This window comes from Rhincodon typus, chromosome 11, assembly GCF_021869965.1.
Source record: "Rhincodon typus isolate 14 chromosome 11, sRhiTyp1.1, whole genome shotgun sequence".
Taxonomy (NCBI): Eukaryota; Metazoa; Chordata; class Chondrichthyes; order Orectolobiformes; family Rhincodontidae; genus Rhincodon; species Rhincodon typus.
Genome location: NC_063342.1, coordinates 12,097,586 through 12,118,156, shown reverse-complemented (window position 1 = coordinate 12,118,156; position 20,571 = coordinate 12,097,586).

Here is a 20,571-nt window from a genome sequence, read left to right as displayed (position 1 = left end):
CACACTCAAACATGCATGCAAACACAGACACACACACACAAGCATAGACATGCAAACACACACACACAACCGTAAACACATACACACACACACAAACACACAGACACTCACACACAAACACAGAAACACACACATACATACACAGTGCAAACACACACGTATACACAAACACAAACATGCAAACAAACACAGACACACATACCTACATCACAAACACACAAACACAGACACGCAAACACAGGCACATATACACAGATATGCACACATGAACGCACATACACACACATGCACATGGAGACACACACATGCAAATACATACACAAACCGATCACCAGTCACAGAGCAAAGTCTAGCTGAATCTTATAACTCCGGCCCATCTCAATGTGAGCTGAGATCAGCATAAGCCCCAACTCAACACATTTCTGTATCTTCAGACCCTATCTCAATATAGCTCCAACCAAGTACAAAGCTACTTCAGCACAGGATTTGTTTAACATTTTAGCACAGTTCTACCAATATGAAACTATCTTTGGGTTGGTTAGCTCAGTGCACTGGATGGTTAGATTCAGGTACGGAATAAAGTGTAAGATAGTGTGTGTTCAGACTATACACCGACTGAGGTATGATGTGGAGGTGCTGGTGTTGGACTGGGGTGGACAAGGTCAGAAGTCACACGACACCAGCTTATAGTCCAACAGGTTTATTTGAAATCACAAGCTTTCTGAGCACTGGTCTTTCATCAGGTGGAATAGGGTGTGACTTGCCTGGTTGCAGCTGAGTGCCAGTGAGGAGGGGACTGGAGGCTAGACCAATGCGGGACAATTGCTGGGCTTGGGCCTGGTGCCACATGTTGAGCTACTGTTATCAGATTGTAGTTTAAAACCTTTTCACCATGTTGTAACTACCCCTGTAAGTAATGCGTATGCTTTCCTTTAATCCACTTTGTACAAGAACACAATAGTTTTTTACTTTGTAAGATTTGTACCAGGGCACCTGTACCTAAGATGGCGCCATTAAAAGGCAGCCATTGTGAAACCTTTCACTGTACTCCTATACTTTTGTGTTGTAGCACAAGTGATAATGAAGGATATTCTATTCTATTAACAGCACCAATCCAAGAAATCATATTCTATGTGGTCACCTGGCTGACCTTATTACAATCACTATATCCGTTCCCCTCTAATTCCAAGGACTAGGCCTGTTCTTTATCTTGTAGTTTCTCCTGGGGCATTTTTACCGTCTCTACCTCGGATATGGGCAGCTTCTTATAGACCGTAGGCCACCTCTTGTGCCCGGAGCATCTCAGAAGAAATTTATTGTTCTCTTCAGGCGGCAAAAGCATCGAGGCTGCGTCAGCCACTGTGTCCGTCTCAGACTATGAGGTTTCTCCAATGCTGGATGGAGGGGAAGAACTCATGGGTTCCAGCAGCCTTTCTGGATATTCTGAGGGGCCAGGTATGTTTTGATCCTTCCCCATTTGCAAGTTTGCAGCTTTCATGTGGTCCGTATGCTTGCTCAGGATCGCCTCACCTACCCAAATTTTGTATGTCACGGAACCTGACCTCATGTTGAAAATGTCTTTTACCCATGCAGGGCCATTCCTGTGGGTCCTACACCACACGTCATGCCCTGAAATAAACTGTCTCTCGCCTAGCAGAGACCTATGTCCTGCATTGGCGTTCCTGATGCTGTTTCACTCTCCCACCCAGGTCTTGGAAGATCAGATCTAACCTGGTGTGGAGTTTTCTCACCATTAGCAACTCTGGCTGGAGCTATCCTGTAGTTGCATGAGGGCTGGTCCAATAATCAAATAGGGACTGGGACAGTTGGTATCGAGTGAAGCTGTAAGCTGCTTCTTTAGGCCTGCCTTCAAGGTTTGGACTGTTCTTTCTTCCAGACCATTGGACGATGGATGGCATAAAGCTGTCCTTCTACGCCGAATGCCATTCTACTTGAGGAAACATTCAAATGCCCTGCTGGTAAATGATGGCCCATGTTTGTGATCAACACTTCCGGGAGCCTCTGTATTGCAAAAGATACTCGCAGTTTTTCTATTGTTGTCCCGGTGTTTGAAAAATAAACTCAATGCACGTCTAAACACTTTGAGTGGGCATCCACAATGACTAAGAATGATGGGCCTATGAAAGGGCCGGCAGAGTCAATGTGTAACTGAGTCCAAGGTTTACCTAGCCAATGTAAAGGATCTGCTGGTGGTAATTTTTGACCTTGTTGGCATCAAATCCTGGCCACCAGACATAATTTCTCACCAACATCTTCATTTTGGACACCCCTGGCTAACCCTGGTGAAGTTCAGCCAGTATCAGGCCACTCTTCCTCCCCATAATAAAATGCCATCCTCTCACGAGATCTGATCTTGCCAGGTCCAGAAATGTTTCAGTTCTGGTTGTGATGGCCCTTTTGTTTCTCCCATCACCAGCACCTGTTTTTGATTTGCCGGGACCGTAGTCTGCATTGTCAGTGGTGACCGGAAGTGTATCCAGAAAGTTTAAAACCAGAATGGATTGTTCTAATGGCAGTACCACCAGTGGTGTATCTGCCAGTAGACATGGCTCGCAGCATAATCATTTGCTACTTGCGAGCAAATTTCTTCAGAATCATGCTTTTCTCTCATCGCCACTGAAATAACACCATTTAGGCCGATATCCCATCACTAAGTCACCCTTTATTTATATGTGGGAAGTCCTTGATACTGATCTAGCTCCCTCAGAGTCAGCTCTCAGAGTGAGCAGAACCTTTAATACTCCTGTCAGCCAGGGGTCCCTGATTGGGGCTGTTAATCTGGTCAAATCAGGGAACTATTCTATGAGGTCCACCTGGCTGACCTCATTACAACCACTATGGGGAGTAGCTTCAGGAGGGCAAAACATAGCCTTATGAAGCAAAAGAATACAGTGGCATTGGAGGGCAACTATTTTGATAATGACACCAAGAATGGGACAGAAAGGGACAGTGTGTACAAGTTTAAGTAAATGGAGTCAAAGGGGGGAAAATTTGTAAAAAGGCAAATTCAATGGCTCTTATCCTGAATACCCATAATGTTCAGAACAAACTAAATGAATTATTGGCAAAAATAGAGGCTAATGGATGTGATCTCATAGCCATTTCAAGAAACGGTTACCAGGAGATCAAAGTTGGGAGCTAAATATTTGGGGCTATATGACTGTTTGAAAGGACAGGCAGGCAGAGGGAAGTGGTCTGATAGCTTTTTATAATTCATTCACGGGATAAGGACATCGCTGGCTAGGTCAAAACATGTCACCCGTACCTAATTGCCCAGAGGGCCGTTTAACAGTTGACCATGTTGCTGTGGTTAGCATGTAGGCCATGTAGTCACATGTAGGCCAGGCCTGGTAAGGATAATAGTTTCCTTCCCTAAAGAACATTCACAAACAAGATGGGTTTTTCCGATGATTAGTAATGGATTCATAGTCATCATTAAACTCTTAATTCCAGGTATTTTTATTGATTTCAATTCAATTTCATATTGGGATTTGAACTCAGGTCCCCGAGACATTACCTTGATCTCAGGATTAATAATCTAGTGATAGTACCTCTAGGCCTTCGCCATCCCTAATTGGTTACCTAAGATGGAATAAGAATGATAGCAAGAAATGACCTTTTGGAATCCATATGATTGGAGGTCAAATAATAAGAAAGGAGATAACTACAGCATGCATACGAAGGCATTATTCAAATAATAGGTGACTTTCATCTTCATATGGTGTGGGAAAATCAAATTGGCAAATGTAGCCACAAGGAAGAATTCATAGAGTATATTCGGGACAATTTCCTGGAATAATGTGCTATGGATCCAACCAGCAATCAGGCATTGTTGGATCTGGTGATGTGAAATAAGGCAGGTTTAATAAATGATCTCAGAGTTGGACATTCCCTGGGAAACAGTGACAAGAACATGGTAAAATTTAGCATTCAGTTTGCAAGTGAAACACTTGGACTACAAACAACTGTGCTCAACTTACATAAGGGTGATTACATCGGGATGAGGGCAGAGTTGGCTGGAGTAGACTGGGAAAGGAGTTTAGCTGAAAAGACAATTGAGAAACAATGCTGGATGTTTCAGAGATAGTAGGAACTGCAGATGCTGGAGAATCTGAGATAACAAGGTGTAGAGCTGGATGAAGAAGGGTCTAGGCCTGAAACGTCAGCCTTCCTGCTCCTCTGATGCTGCTTGGCCTGCTGTGTTCATCCAGCTCTACACCTTGTTATCTCTAATGCTGGATGTTTAATGAATTAGCTCATGACTCACAGCAAATATATATCCCAAAGGGAAAAAATGGACTCGAGGAAGGGGAAAAACCAACCTAGGTTACCAAGGAAGTAAAGGATGGTATCAAATTGAAAGAAAAAGTATACACGTCAAAGTTAAGTGATAAAACTGAGGATTAGGAAAGTTTTCAAAAGATTGGCAAAAAATATAGAAAGGGAGAAATTAAACTCTGAGAGCAAACTAGCATGGACAGTAAAAGCTTCTTTAAAGACATAAAATGGAAGAGAGTAATGAAGTGAGCACAATCCCTTCAGAGAACAAGACTAGGGAAGTAATAATGGGGAACCAGAAAATGGCAGAGGAGTTGAATTAATGCTTTGCATTGTCTACCACTCTGTCCTTAATACCTATAAGGCTGGTAAAGGCAGAAACCCTCATAACATTTAAGAAGTATTGAGATGTGCATTTGCAACGCCAAGACATACAAGACTTTGGGCCAAGTGCCAAAAAATGGGATTAGGGGCTCAGTTTTGACCAAAGGTCCAAAGGGCCTCTTGTCTGTGCTGCAGGTCTCTAAGACTCTACGACAAAATAATAAAGGAGCCCAAGGGGTGAGGAAATAAACATAATAATTATCACTAAAAAAACAAACTAGAGAAGCTAATGTGGTACGGTGGCACAGTGGTCTTCATCCGCAGGTGCCTACTAGATAGACAACACCAAGAGGATACAGTATGCCCCAATACACTGGCCACACTACCCTATAACAAGAATGTATCAGAACCGACGAGGTTCGTATGAACACTAGGAATCATGGTAGCACACAAACACACAGCCACACTATGACAAACACTCACAAGAACCAAAGATCCTACACCCATGACATGCAGGACCAATGTAGTTTACAAAATATCTTGCAATGACTGCAACAAACATGATGTCGGTCAGACCAGAAGGAAACTAGCCATTGGGATACACGAACACCAGCTAGCCGCAAAACAACATGACGAACTTTTCCCTCATCTCAGTCCACTTTGACAATGAAAGCCATCAATTTAACTAGGACAATGTGACCATACTGGCTCAAACCAACCACAGGCACACATGGGAATTCCTGGAGGCCAGGTTTTCAACCCGTAATGCAATTAACAAACGTGGAATTAGACCCCATGTACAAACTCATACAGAACAGAGCCAGAAATGACATAACCCAACTTAACAGACCGGATCATATAAATATCAAGCAGAGTAGAATAATGTTGGTTCATTGGAAGTCGCACTGATGATGTTACCTAGCGTAACTTCTGTACAATAGCCAGCCAGCTCAGCGAGCAAGCCAACAAACTCATCCACAACCCGAGCCACAAATCTTCGAGAGAACCTTAAACTAAAAGCTATCCAGCAAGTTCATCAGGTAATAGGAAAGATTTTGTCTTTGTTTCAAAGGTAATAGAGTACAAAAATGAGGAGGTCTTGCTAAAATACTTACTAATACATCAGGAATACTGTGTATTGTGAGGACGCCTTATCTAAGGAAAGGTATATTGGCATTGGAGACAGCCAGTGAAAGTTCATTAGGCTGATTCCGAGCATGGAGACATTGTTTTATGGGGAGAGGTTGAGAATTATCAGATCAGCCACAATTTCATTGAAAGGGGGAACAGTCTCAAGGGGCTGAATTGTCTACTTCTGCTCTTATGTCTTATGGTCTTCTGGTCTTATGTTATCAGTTGCTTCAGTAAACAGTAAATGTAGGGAAGTTCAGATCAAGGTAAGTAATGTCCAAGACCAGTGAAATGACATCTAAACCTTTGGACATTGCCAGTCAAACAGTAAATTCAGTTTCTCAGGACAAGTGCTGTGAGCACCGGCCTTTCAGATCAGCAGGCCATCATCAGTATAGTTTCACCGTTCAAATGTTTTCCAGCCAACCAATTAATTGGTCAATGTTTCCCCACTATACTCACACGTTGCAGGCCCCGGTTGGTTCCACACACCTCAAGAAACCCTGTTAAAGCCAGAACTCTGATTTAAAATCTGATTAATTCATTATTTAAATATTCAAATGCATGACCCAGCAAACCATGAGGGTTTTCCACACCTCTCAACGTTGTTGAACCTAGAAGTGGATATGATCATGCTGTTTTTGACATGCTAGCATTTACGAAGTTTAATTCCCCTCCTTTATCTTAACTCAACTCTCCCTACCTACCATTCCTATTGTTCATTAACTTTCCAGCTATTGGGTAACTAATTGAAAATGCTTATTTTACACCATCATCCAAAGTTAAAATTAACCCCTCTTAATGCAATGTGATTTTGTACAGAACAAGATCATGGTGTTTATGGGGATTGAATACTGAAGTTATGTTTTTTATTCCAAAGTATTGAAGGTTTGATGTAACAGGTTCAAGTCCAATTTATTATCTCAGTGCTCAATTTATTATCTCAATTATCTCAATTTATTATCTCATCAAAGTTGTTTCTTGATCATTTTTACACATTTATTTACCTATATGTTCAATTGTGGGCCTTATTGAATTCAAAAGAAAATATCCAGTTGAAGATAGGAAGCAGATATATAAACATACTGAAAGGAAAGGACAATGTGGTTTGGTTGTACTCAGAAGAAGATTTGACAGGACAAGAAAGGGAATTCTGAAATCTCTTGAAACAAGGCACCTAACATATTGGTACGCAAACTCAACAAATTTATAAGGAATTCCTCTGACAGACAAATTTTTTTTTAATTCTTTCAGGGGCTGTGGGCATCATTGGTTGGGCTGGAGAAGGTGGTGGTGAACTGCCTTCTTGAACCATAGCAGTAGCAGCAGGTAGACCTGCAAAGTTGTTATAGAGTAAAATTTATGATTTTGACCCAGCAACATTGAAGGATGGCCATATGTTTCTAAGTCAGGATGGCGAGTGACTTGGAAGGGATCTTGCAGGTGGTGGTGTGCCCATTTAGCTGCTGCCTATGTCCTTCTGGATGTCAGCGGTTGTGAGTTTGGAAGGTGTTATCAAAGGAATTTCTGCAGTACATCTTGCTGCTGCTAATGTGTATTGGTGGTGGAGGTATTGAATTTTTGTGGATATGGTGCCAATCAAGCAAGCTGATTTATCCTGGATGGTTTCAAGCTTCTTGACCGTTGCTGGGGCTGCACTCATCCAGGCCAATGGGGAGTATTCTATCACATTCCTAACCTCTGACCTGCTCATGTAATCACAATTTTGTATCTGGTCCAGTACAGTCTCTAGGATAGAAAGTAGCAGTTTTAAAGAACAATGATTAGATTCTGTCTTGCTGGAAATGTTCATTCGTTGGCATGTGTACCACACATGCTACTTGCCACTTGTCAGCCCAAGCCTGGATATTGTTTAAGTCTTGTTGCATTTGGCCATGGACTGCCTCGGTATCTGAGCAGTTGCAAATGTTAACTGAACATTGCCCAATCATTAGCAAACATCTCCACGTCTGACCTGAAGAAGAAGGAAGGTTATTGATGAAGCAGCTGAAGATGGTTGTGCCTGGACACTAACCAGAGGAATTCTTGTAGGTATGTCTTGGAGTTGAGATGACTGACCTCCAATAGCTAAACTCATCATCTTTTATGCCAGATATGACTGAAACCCGCAGAAACTCCCTCCACTCCCCCCACCCACCTCCAATTCCCATTGACTCCAGCTTTGATAGGGTTCCTTGAGGCAACTCAGTCAAATACAACCTTGATACCAAGGGCACTTACTCTCACTCCCCTGTTTTGCCCATGTTATTTCTTAAAGTAGCAAAGGGCATTTCCTAACAATAAGTTTTAAAAGGGGGAGGCAGCATTGCAATGGTGATTGGACTTGTAATCCAGGGGCCAATAACAACATGAGTTCAGATCCAACCATAGCAGATGGTGAAATTTTAATTCAATAAAGTCTGAAATAAAAAGATGGCATGTTGGCAATCATGTAACCACTGCTGATTGTTGTGAAAAAGCAACTTGTTCATTCATATCCTTTAGGAAAGGAAATCTGCCATCCTTTGTGGGGCTGGTCTACATATGACTCCAGACTCACAGCAATGCGGTTGACTCTTAACTGTACCACAGCAATTAGTTGAGGCAATAAATGCTGATATAACCAGCAATGCTCACATCCAGTGAATGAGTAAATGAAAATGTTGGGAAATTAGTTTCAAGGCTTAGGTAGCGAATTTACAATTTGAAGATTTTTTTTTAAATCTCCACAGTCTGGAAACAGGCCCTTCGGCCCAACAAGTCCACACTGACCTTCAGAGCATCTCACACAGACCCATCCCCCTATAACCCATCTAATCTACACATCCCTGAACACTATGGACAATTTAAGCATGGCCAATCCAACTAACCTGCACATCTTTGGACTGTGGGAGGAAACCGGAGCAAACCCACACAGACACGGGGAGAATGTGCAAACTCCACACAGATAGTCGCCTGAGGGTGGTATCAAACCTGGGTCCCTCGTGCTGTGAGGCAACAGTGCGAACCACATGCCGCCTTAAAAGTTTCCAGAAGGTCCAATCAATGGTAGCAATGCAAAGGTTTCCTCCTTGTCATTCAGTTTGAATTTTATTTCAGTCTGTGCGCTTGTTCCTCAGTTAGATAGATTTCAGAATGTTCTTCATTATGTGCAGTAAATAATGGACTTTGGCACAACTAAGCAACTGGTATGAAAAGTCATCATAAGTTAATGAGATTTGGGCCATGGGGGTCTATTTATAGCCCTATTCTCCTGTTAATGAGATCAGATATGTAGGTGTAAGGAGAAATTTCTGTTTAATATACTCCAAGAGAAATCTCTGAGATGTTATGTGCCTGTTGTTGAATCTGTATTGTACTAATGTATGATCTAAACACTAAAAAACTTTTTAACTGCATTCCAAACAAAGTACACTAGACAAAAGCTGTGCCTTGTTGATGCACATGCTTAGACTGGTACAAGAGAATTTTGTTGTTTGGAAGGGAATTTGTGTCTCACTTCTAACCTCAAACATTCTTCTGCATCACAATTTTTGCCGCCTGATTTATGGATTCTATCCTGAATATTTCTCTCATTCCTCTGAGATTTCAAATTCCCTGTCTTACTCGTTTCTCCTCTTCTTCCCTGCCATCCCAAATGTATCAACGTGACTCATTCCTTTCCATTAATGTGTAGTGGAGCTGATTTCTTCTAGCAAAACCAAATTGCAAAGAACAAACTGACTTTTATTTATTCTTTCCCTGACCTCAAAACCCTGGAACCCTTTTCATCCCTCAGACCTCCCTTCCTCACACATTCCATTTACTTTATGGTCAAGCAGTAAATTGACTTGATGACAGATCTCAACTCTGACTTACAGACACATTGAACTTTTAATTCCAACATGCTTATTAAAAAAAGGACTGCTACAGACAAAAGATGACTATGGATATAAATTTAGTGGTTGCCTAGCAGAGTTCTGTGTGAACCCATGGAGAGTCAAACCTGTAGACAGTCAGAAAAACTTCAAACTGGAAGATTAAAAAGGTAGAGATACTAGACTTTGATTTACCCCACCATCCCTGCTTCTGTACAAAGCTATCTCCTGTTTAAATTTTACCCTCACATAGATTTTCTAAGAAAGGGGTTAAAAACTGACTGCAACCATTTGCCTGGTGTGTGTGTGTTTGTTAGCGACCTGACCTCCTCGTGTGTGGACTAGTGGGCTGTGAAGTCACAGTTTGAATACAGCCATTAAACACCCCTGCTTTGCAGGTAAAACAAGAAATGAAACTCTCTTGCTTGGAGTGCTGCCAGACCCCAACATTAAAAGGAACCACGGCAAAAGAATTTCAATCAACATACAAAAAACAAGAATCTTGCAAATAACAGCTCAGTTATCAAGGAGATAGTAAGAACTGCAGATGCTGGAGTCAGAGTCAATTCAATATGGAGCTGGAGGAGCACAACAGGTCAGGCAGCGTCAGAGCAGGAAAGTCGATGTTTCAGGTTTCCACCCTTCATCACTCTTCCTGATGAAGGGTGTAAACCGAAACTTCAACATTCCTGCTCCTCTGATGCTGCCTGACCTGCTGTGTTCCTCTAGCTCCACACCGACAACTGCTCAATTATCAACATCAACGTGACCGGCACCATCCAACATAACTGCCATAACATTCTAATATCTACTCTTCATGAAATACTCAGAGACAGATCTGTATATCTCTTTTTTTCCAACTTTTACCTCCTGTGGACACTTGTCTGTGTACAAGTGCATCACATTATTATTTATTCTTGCATCTAGGAACTAATAAACTCACTCTTTTACTAAACCAGAAGCATAGTTAAATTGGCTAGTTTTAAAATATGTTAATTTGAATCTGGGTGAAATACATCTACAAGGAAAGGGATCTACTTTTAAATTAACCTTGTTGCAAGCAACTAAGGGAGTGGGTGAATAAGGAAGGAGAGTTCGTTCATCTGTCCAAACACAGGAACTTAATGATTTGTGCTTTCCCTTCTGGAACTATAGCAAATTGGGAAACTCAACTGGGAACTGGCCGCAACAATGGCATCTAATAAGTGTCACATGATAGTGTCAGCTGTGGTTCTGTTGGTAACACTCCTGCCTCCACATCAGGGTAGTTATGGGTTCAAGTCCCACTCCAGACTGGAGGGTGGCAAAACTAAGCTGACATTCTGGTGCAGTACTTATGAAGTCCTGCAATGCTGGGAGCAGCTCAGTGATTAGCACTGCTGCCTCACAGCGCCAGGGACCCGGGTTCGATTCCACATGGGCAACTGTCTAGGTGGAGTTTGCACATTTTCCCAGTGTCTGTGTGAGTTCCCTCTAGGTGCTCCGGTTTCCTCCCACAATCCAAAGATGTGTAGGTTAGGCATGTAGTCTAGTCATGCTAAATCGCTTCACAGCATCCAGGGTTGTGCAGGCTAAGTGAATTAGCCATGGGAAATGCAGGGTTACAGGATAGGGTCGGGAGTTCGTTCTGGGTGGGATGATCTTTGGAGGGGTGATGTGGAATTGATGGGCTGAATGGTCTGCTTCCACTCTGAAGGAATTCTATAGTTCTATGCTGGAAGCACTGCCCATTGGATGGAATGTTAAACTAAGAGCGTAACTGCCCTCTCCAGTGACGCTAAAAAAACCCACGACACCTAAAATTAAAGAATTAGCTCCAGAATGCAGGCCAATATTTATCGCTCAGTCAAATAGATTGTCACAAAGGCATTGTTGATAAATCTTACTGGGGTAGCACACCATAAATCAAGGGTGTGGAGTTTTACCAAATTTAAAACTTTTTTCAAGTCCACACAGCCCTGATTTTCAGACTAAGGTTGACAGAAAGAGATTAGGTTTCCATACTAAAGAAGTATTATTAATTATTACTTGTAATTAGATTACAGCTACAGATAAACTATAATAAACCACTCGCATATAATATCACTAATTAAAGCTCTATAAATCTTTATATGCACCCCCTTACATGCATGCACACAGAGAACAACTAAGAAAAATAAATTATTGGCAGAGGTGGAAAAAGTTCACAGTTTTTACTTCCTAGTTCTGATGTTGGGATGATCCTTCTTTGAGTAACCAATCCCTCAGTGTTCAGATATCTTCCTCTGGGTGATTCCATTGGTTTGTAACTGACTCACTTGAAAAACAACTCTGACTTATCAATTCAAAAGGCACAGTTCACAGCAACTACCGCAGGAAAGATAATTGATTTTCTTCAGGTTTAAACTGAGGTTTTGACTGCAGAAAGAAGAAGCTTCACAATTCATTTCATTGCTCTCTCTTTCTATGTCTCTGTAACCTGTTTCCAATTCCAAGCTGCTCAGCCAACCAAGAACCAATCATGTTGACTGGCAGAAGACCCCAGTCATTAATAACTGTTACTAGTCCACAGCCCAGTCAACTTCTTGTTGTTAACAAGAGCAGTACACCCTCAGCTCAATTGTTGCCATCTAAACTTCAATTACTGCTTGCTACACATTCAAACACTAGTTCTTAAAACAGTTCTTTATCATTTAATTCCACAGTTGTTAAAAACACAAAAATAAATAAAACACAGTCCTTACAGTTTTGAAGCTCATTGTGCATAAATTAGTTTCTGTTTCCCTAAATTACAACAATGACAGCACTTCAAAAAAATAAAGTATTTGGAGATGCTGTGCTAAATATAAGATTTTGTTTTGATTCAATTTATATTTCTCTACCTCCCAGACATCAGAGCAATCTTTCTCTTCACTTGATCTCCATCCAAGTCTAAATGTATTCCTTTTTGCTGCGGGGCTTTCAATTACAAATTGTTCTTGTTGTTCCTTTGTTGTGTCAGCCTTGATGATGTCTTTTTATGTGACAGCATGTGTCCTGATGTGACTGTGACAGTAATGGTGATCGCTTCAATAACTTTTATTGAAAGGTGAGGATGTAAAGAGAGCTTGTCCAAAGCAAAAAAAAATCCAGCTCATTCATTTTATCCTTCCAGAGATACATTAAATTGGAGTGTCTAACCATTCATTTTCACAACTTGATCCTTCCAGCACAATTTCACCTTAGCTTAGTGTGGTATTTATGGTTTGAAGAATGCTGCTGCTATTCCTCATTCCTGGATGGGTCTAAGGATCTATTTGGTTTATGTGACAGAGGAACAACTACTAGGGAGTCTTAACAAGAAGAGGCTCTTGTCTTACCCATGATGGAGTTTTTTTAACATGATTGCAATTAAGTGTAAGTTACATTAATTAACTGGGCATTGTTATGAAGATTATTGAGAGCCGCTGAATTAAATACAGCATACAGGTGGATGAAGCTGAGGGAGGAGAAACTCCTCCGCTGGGATTGTTTCCTCCATGCGTGTGACAACTTTCCTCCCTGCAGCTCATTCATTAGGACATTGTGGCTCTATCTCTGTGCCCGCCCACCACTCAAACTGAGAAGGGGGCTGGAGAGTGGGGTTCTCACGGTCCAGCAAATGGCAGCAGTGTGGCAAATAGACCTTATACAATAAGGTGGCTTTAATTGTGTTAACTGAGTGTTCACCTCTGAGGAAACTGCAACTGATACACCATGCTGGTCACTCTTAGGAAAGGTGTTGATGCAACCCCCTACCTCCTTTTTTCTTGCACAAACCCCCCGAATAACCCAGCCCCAACACTCACCTCCATGCCCGCTCCCTGAGGCTACAAGAATTCAACTTCATGCATTGGCAACTCCTGCATTCCCACTCTCGGGTTGAACTTGCTGCAGGAATGGGACAGCCACAGGTGCAATTGGGAACATAAACAAATACACTTAAGATGTGTCATTGACATGTCCCCTGTGCCATCAGAAATCAGAATAATATCCAGGGGTGCCACCTCATTCATGCTATGGGGCAAAATCCTGCCAGGGCATAACATGTCTCCACTTGGTGGAAGTAGGAGACACCTGCATCTAAAGGCTAGAAAATAGTGACCATCATCTACAAACTAAAACTAGACCTTTTTTTAAACAATATTTACAGATATCCCAATGATGTAATGGACCACTGGGTTGAGCTTAGAGAGGCTGAGGGAGTGGTGAAGTAACATTAAGTGCCCAGGCGATGGTGAACGGAGTGTGAAACTAACAACTGTCCAAATGACCTCTAGTGCCTGTGGTATACAAGCTCCCTAGATATCCTTCTGTTACCGTGGGTGCACACTATTGTCATGCAAAACAGAGGACTTTTGCTCAACACACTGGACCTTGATTCAGGTTGGTCATATCGGTGTCATGAAGACATACCTCAGCAACCATTCTAGATTCTTCTATTCAATGCAGATTTATTTTAACTTAAAAGATTTTGTTCCCATAATGACAAATATTGTTAATAGCAATAGATCTTAGCAATCAGGTTCAGATTTTATCCAACAATGAAGCAACAAAGATTTTAAAAGAATTCCGTCTCTAAATTTTTAGCTGCATAAAATTCAAAGAAGACAATTCAGCAGATGCAAAATCAAACTGCGAAGAAATCCTAATTAAGTACAGAGTGCTTAAGAAGGTGTTTAGTAAGCTTGACTTCATTGCTCAGTCCCTTTGAGTATAGGAGTTAGGAAGTCATGTTGAAGTTGTAGTGGATATTGGTGAGGTTTCTTCGAGAGTACTGTGTCAACTTCTGGTCATCCTGTTGTGGAAGGATATTATTAAACTAGAGAAGGTTCAAAAGACATTTACCAGGATGTTGCAGGGTATGAAAGGTTTAGGATATAAACAAAAGCTGGACAGGGCTGGGACTTTTTTCACTGGAGCATTGGAGGTTGAGAAGTGATCTTATGGAGGTTTATAAAATCATGAGGGTTATATACATATAGGGTTAACTGTAGGTGCCTTTTCCCTAGGATGGCGGATTTCAAGTCTTGGAGGTATATTTTTAAGATGAGAAGGGACAGATTTAAAAACGACATGGCGGCATTTTTTTTACACAGAGGTATTTCGCGTGCAGAATGAACTTCCTAAGGAAGTGGTGGATGTGGGCACAGTTACAATGTTTAAAAGACACTTAGATAAGTACATGAATAGGAAAGGTTTGGCAGGATATGGGCCAGGACCAGGCAGGTGGGACTAGTTTAGTTTGAAATTATATTCAGCGTGGACTGGTTGGACCAAAGGGTTTGTTTCTGTGCTGTACGATTCTATGACTCTTTGACTTTTGGAGGTACTGACTTGATGGGCCAAATGACATTTTCTGTTTTGTATGATTCTGTGATTCAATGATTCTAGATATGGCCCTCTAAGTTAAATATTAAGCATGGTTTTAAGTGACAATGGAGTCTATAAATTCATATAATTCTGCTTTCTTGATTGTAAATTAACATCTCCTAGAAAGCAAAATAATTCGATGAACATCATTCCTCTCTTGTGTCAATTTTATCCATTGCATTGTTATGTTTTTGTTGTTTCATGCAGTTAGCAGTATGATTGTATGTGATATTAATTTTATGGTGAGTTTGCCCCTATCAACATGTCAGTACTGTAGAATGGACCCACTGTCAGCATCAAACATTCAAAGTTCAGGTGTGGTGTGAGTTGGAATAGAGCTGTCATTAATCTGCTTCAACAATGAGCCTCACATCTTACTTCAGAACAATGACCCAAACTACACCAACATGACATTTTCTCATTTCCATAAATGTCATCCTGTGACCTCCCTAAGTGAGGTTGACAAATTCATACTGGTGTCAAATTGGGAACAATTTTGCACTGTGGGCCTCACAATCATAAAAAAAGAAGAGTTCAACTTGAGTCACACAGAATTCCTTTGTCGTCAAGTAGTAGGAAGGGACTTCCAATTTGAATAATTTGAACCATTGACTCTTGGGGTGAAAGATCTTGTCCTATCCATTTGGATTATGCTGTATTGAAATGAGGTTTTGATTGGCTTTATTTTTCCTTTAAATTTGTGCAGTAGTTCATCACAAAGAACAAGAAGTTCCCAACTAATTATAAAAATGAATTAGAATGTGTATTCATACCAATTCTCTACAGTATCACAAATAAATACTACCACAAATAATTCTACTTTGATTTTATTTTCTCCCTTCTCTTTTGATAAGATTAGAATTGTGATGTTGAGCTGTATAACATTAAAGAAATGAACTAGGTGCACAGAATAACACAATATATATTGCAATTGTAAATGGAGATTTTAAGAGAAGTATTAAATACACAATCATGGTTTTAAGCAGATTAAACAGTATGATATTAAAAAGGTTAAACAGATGGCATTAAGGGGATTTAACAGTATATTGAAGGAATTAATTATTGTAACATTAAACAGATTAAACAGTGGCATTGAGGTATTAATCAGTGTGATATTATAGGTATGGTATTGGCAAGATAATTACATTAAACGATTTGAACACAATGGTAGCAAAGAAATTCAAAACTGTGATAGTCAAGAAATAAATCAGTTTGCTATTAAAAGTACCAGACATTTTGACATAAAATGGATGAAATTGTGCAATCATAGAAAGATTCTGGTTTAACCAGCAACTTAGTTGGACCACCCACATAAATATACGGTGGCTATTGGCATAGGTCAAAAGCTCAACATTTGGCGGTGAGTGACTCACCTGATTATTTACCACAACAAGACAAAATATGGAGTATAATGGAATAATCTTCAGTTTCTGATCTGAATACAAATCCATTAACAGTCAAGAAGGTTAAGGCCTGTCTAGACGAAACGATCTTTGATATGCACTTCATCTACTTTCTCAAGCATTCACTCCCTCCAACAGAGCAGTGTGTCACCTCTGTGCCATCTTTAAGATGCAGTACAATAAGTCATCAAGACAGAACCTTCTAAACTCATGTCCTCTACTGTCTAGAAGCATAAGGGCAGCAGGCACCTGCAAGTTATTCTCCAAAACACACACCATCCCAACTTGGAACGTCGCTGTCCCTTCACTGGCACTGGCTAACAAATTTGGAACTCACTGTCCAACAGAATTACAAATATGTTTACCCCACATGGGGTCAGGGGTTCAATTCAGGGTGGCCAATAAAGTATTGTTTAAAATTTTAAATGTATGCTGTTACACAATGTGGCTTCTTGAGGATTAGTTCAATCAACCAGTTCCATTGGCTTATGGAGTGTGTTCGCTTTCTTTCAAGCCAGGCAGTTATTTCAAACTTTTCCCAGATTGACTTAACGCTTTGGTTGGGCCCAAATCTGTTTGCCTCCCCAAGATATTTATGTCAGCATGCAAGAAGTGGCATTGGGAGAATATGCAAAACCAGCACATGTAAATATAAAAATAAGCAAATTAGAAGCAGGATTGGGCCAAATGGATGATTTGGTTGTGGCCTGAACTCCACATTCCTGCCTATCCCTTATAACCTTTGACTTACTTGTTCGAAAAGAATCTATCTGCTGTATAATTCTGCATCCAGCATTCTCTGGGAAGAGAGATTCAAACCCTGAAAGAAAACATCTCTCCTCATCACCATCTTAAATGGGAGGTCCCTTACTTTTAAGCTACATCCTGTCGTTTTGTTCTCAACTACAAGGGGGAACATCATTTCAGCATGCATTTTGCCCAACACAAAGGGATTGTCTTATGATCAAAGACTAAACAGTTTTGGACTCTACTCATTGATATTTAGAAGAATGAGAGGTAATCTCAGCAAAACATATAGGATTCTTAAGGGGCTTGACTGAGTAAATGCAGAGAGGATATTTTCCCATGTGGGAGAGTTTAGGACCACATGGTATAGTCTCCGAATAAAAGAGCACCAATTGAAGACTGAGATGAGGAGGAAATTCTTCTCCTACAGGGTTGTGAGTCTTTGGAACTCCTTGCCACACAGAGCTGTGGGCACACTGTCCTTGTGTATATCTAAGGTTGTGATAGATTCCTGATCAGTGGGGAAATCACGGTTATAGGGACAAAAGTGAACATGAGGAATGTCAGATCAGACATGACCTTATTGAATTAGAGAGCAGGCTGAAGGAGCTGAAGTGCAACTCCTGTTCCTATTACTTATGGTCTGGTCAAATCATGGAATCCCTACAGTGTGAAGCAGGCTATTTGGCCCTTCGAGTCCACACTGACCTTCCAAAGAGCTCCCTACCAGATTTACCCCCCACCCTATGTCTGTAACCTGGCATTCCCCATGGCGAATCCACCTAGTCTGCTCATCCCTGGACACTATGGGCAATTTAGCACTGCCAATCCTCCTAACCTGGACATCTTTGGGCAGTTGGAGGAAACCAGAGTACCCCAGAGGAAATCCATGCAGATACGGGGAGAATATAAAAACTCCCTACAGAGAGTCGCCTGAGGGTGGAATTAAACTCCAGGTCCCTGATGCTGCGAGGTAGCAGTGCTACCCACTGAGCCACTGTGCCACAAATCCTCTCAATATCTTATATATCTCAGCAAGAGACATTCTCAGTCTTCTAAATCCCAATAATACAGACTCAACATGTCCAAACTTTCCTCAAAACATAACAACCCCCCTTTCCAAGTGTCTACTGAGTGAACCTTCTGAAGTGCTTCTAACCTGTTTATATCCTTTCTTAGAAAAAGACACCAAAACTGTACGCAGAACTCCAGATGTGGTCTCACCAACAGGATATACAATTGTCATAAACCAGCCTATTTTTGTGTTCTATTCCATCTACCATTCCACAATAAGGAAGACTCAATGAACTATCTGATAAGTTCCAGTTCATTCCCATATTTAGAGTGTAATATTAAGGGAATTAAATAGGATGGTATATAGAGCTTTATGTCAGTAATTAGAGTACTATTACAAGGAGTTGTTCTATCAAATTGCATGATATTAAGCAAATTAAGCTGTGATATAAATTGAATTTTTCTTTAACTGTGCTGATAATTAATAGACTGAGTTTATATGGCAGAGTAGATGTCTGTTTGGCTGTACCCACATACTGAATCTCAGGGTATTTCATTTGAGAAGCATGGTATCCCAGAACTAAAACACTGAATATGGCCCTCGCGATACAATAGGGAAGATGGGAACTGTGAGTGACCACGGAAAATCTCGAAAGTTATTCTCCACGGACAGCACTGGATCACTATGCATATGTATAATCATGTTGTAACTATTTGAGTCAGCTTTACGTAAATGAAATCAATTAAAGTAATGTCATTATATAATACAAAAATGCTTGCTGTAGCTGAAATTCATTATATAACTAAAGGAAGATTGTGTTTAGCTTTACTTATGTGAAGGACTGTTTTATAAAAGCTCTTAAACAGCTAATGATATGAATTTTTATTTAATACAAATGGATTGAATTCTATTTTTCAATTCCCTACCTGGTTCTTTAAGTCATAATTAGATGCAGTTCAGAAATTAGATGAGGCACAGAATTGAGGCTAATTCTAGTGCTGCATGCTTTGAGTTTATTTTTATTCTGTGGTTGGTACGAAGACAAACCTAACTAGGTCAGAAGAGGAGTGTACAATCTGAACTCATCTGAATAATCTGATATTTTGAGTGGCTCAGTAGTTAGCACTGCTATCTCACAGCACCAGGGATCTGGGTTTGATTCCACCCTCATGTGACTGTCTGTATGGAGCTTGCACATTGTCCCAATGTCAGTATGGGCATTCTCTGGGTAGTCTGATTTCCTCCCACAGTCCAAAGATGTGCAGGTTAGGTGGATTGGCCTTGCTAAATTGCCCATAGTGTCCAGGGATGTGCAGGCAAGATGAACTAGCCATGGGAAATGCAGGGTTACAAGGATTAGGTGGAGGAATGAGTTTGGTTGGGAGGGCCAGTGTGGACTTGATGGGCTAAATGGCCTGCTTGCACAGCATAGGGATTCTATGACTCATCAAAAATACCAGGCCCAATCAAAGGATCAACACAGTTTTCCATTCATTACTAGTTCAACCCCCTTACACTGTTGCTTTTGCAGCTGTTTGTCATTCCTAGTATTTGTCGCATGCAGAATATAAAGTTTCACTTGGGCTGCTGCATATGATGGAGGCATTTTCATTCTCCAGCTCTACGTTGGTTTGAACCAAGGTTACCCAAACCGATCTCACTCACTTTGACAAGAAAAAGAGACCACTTGGTTGCCTGGGCCAAAAGTGGAGCGATTGTTCAGGAGTAAGTGGTCAATAATAGAGTGCTGAGTTCATTTGCTGCAGAGTTTAAGATGTTTTATTTTAATAAGATGCCCTAAAGAAACAAAAATGGGAATGCGTTCCATTCCCCAGGATTCACATTCCTTGCTTTGATGAGCAGAATATTCTCAGAAAAAAATTGTTCAGCCTAAATTGAAGCCTATCAGCATCTCCCCTGCTATTTAATTAAAGTTTTACTTCAGTAAGCACATATTTAACATTTTATTTCATCATGCAGCTTTCAGGAAGTCCTTGTATACCAGGGACTTTGGCACAACTACACAGCAAATATGAAAAGTGATTAAAAGGTAACAAGATTAACACTGTGGGAAGTGGAGCTAAGTATTGCTCTGATATGCTATTAATAATATTGTGCACAGAGCTGTGACTAGGTTCCTTTCTGACAGAATAACGTCTTGAACTAGTTTGTAAACATCTCAATATGACAATCTATTTCAAGCAATGAAATAAAGAATCAAATCATGGAAACATAGGATGGTTCTATTATGGAAGGAAGTGTCTTCTGGCCGTCTGTAGGAGCAATTTAACAAGTCCTACTCCCCTACCTTTCCCCTGTAGCTCTGCACATTCTTCCTTGTCAGGTGATGATCACTTGAAAGATCTTCAATTAATCCTGCCTCCAGCAGATTCATTATCAAGTGTACTAAATAAAAACCAAAAGA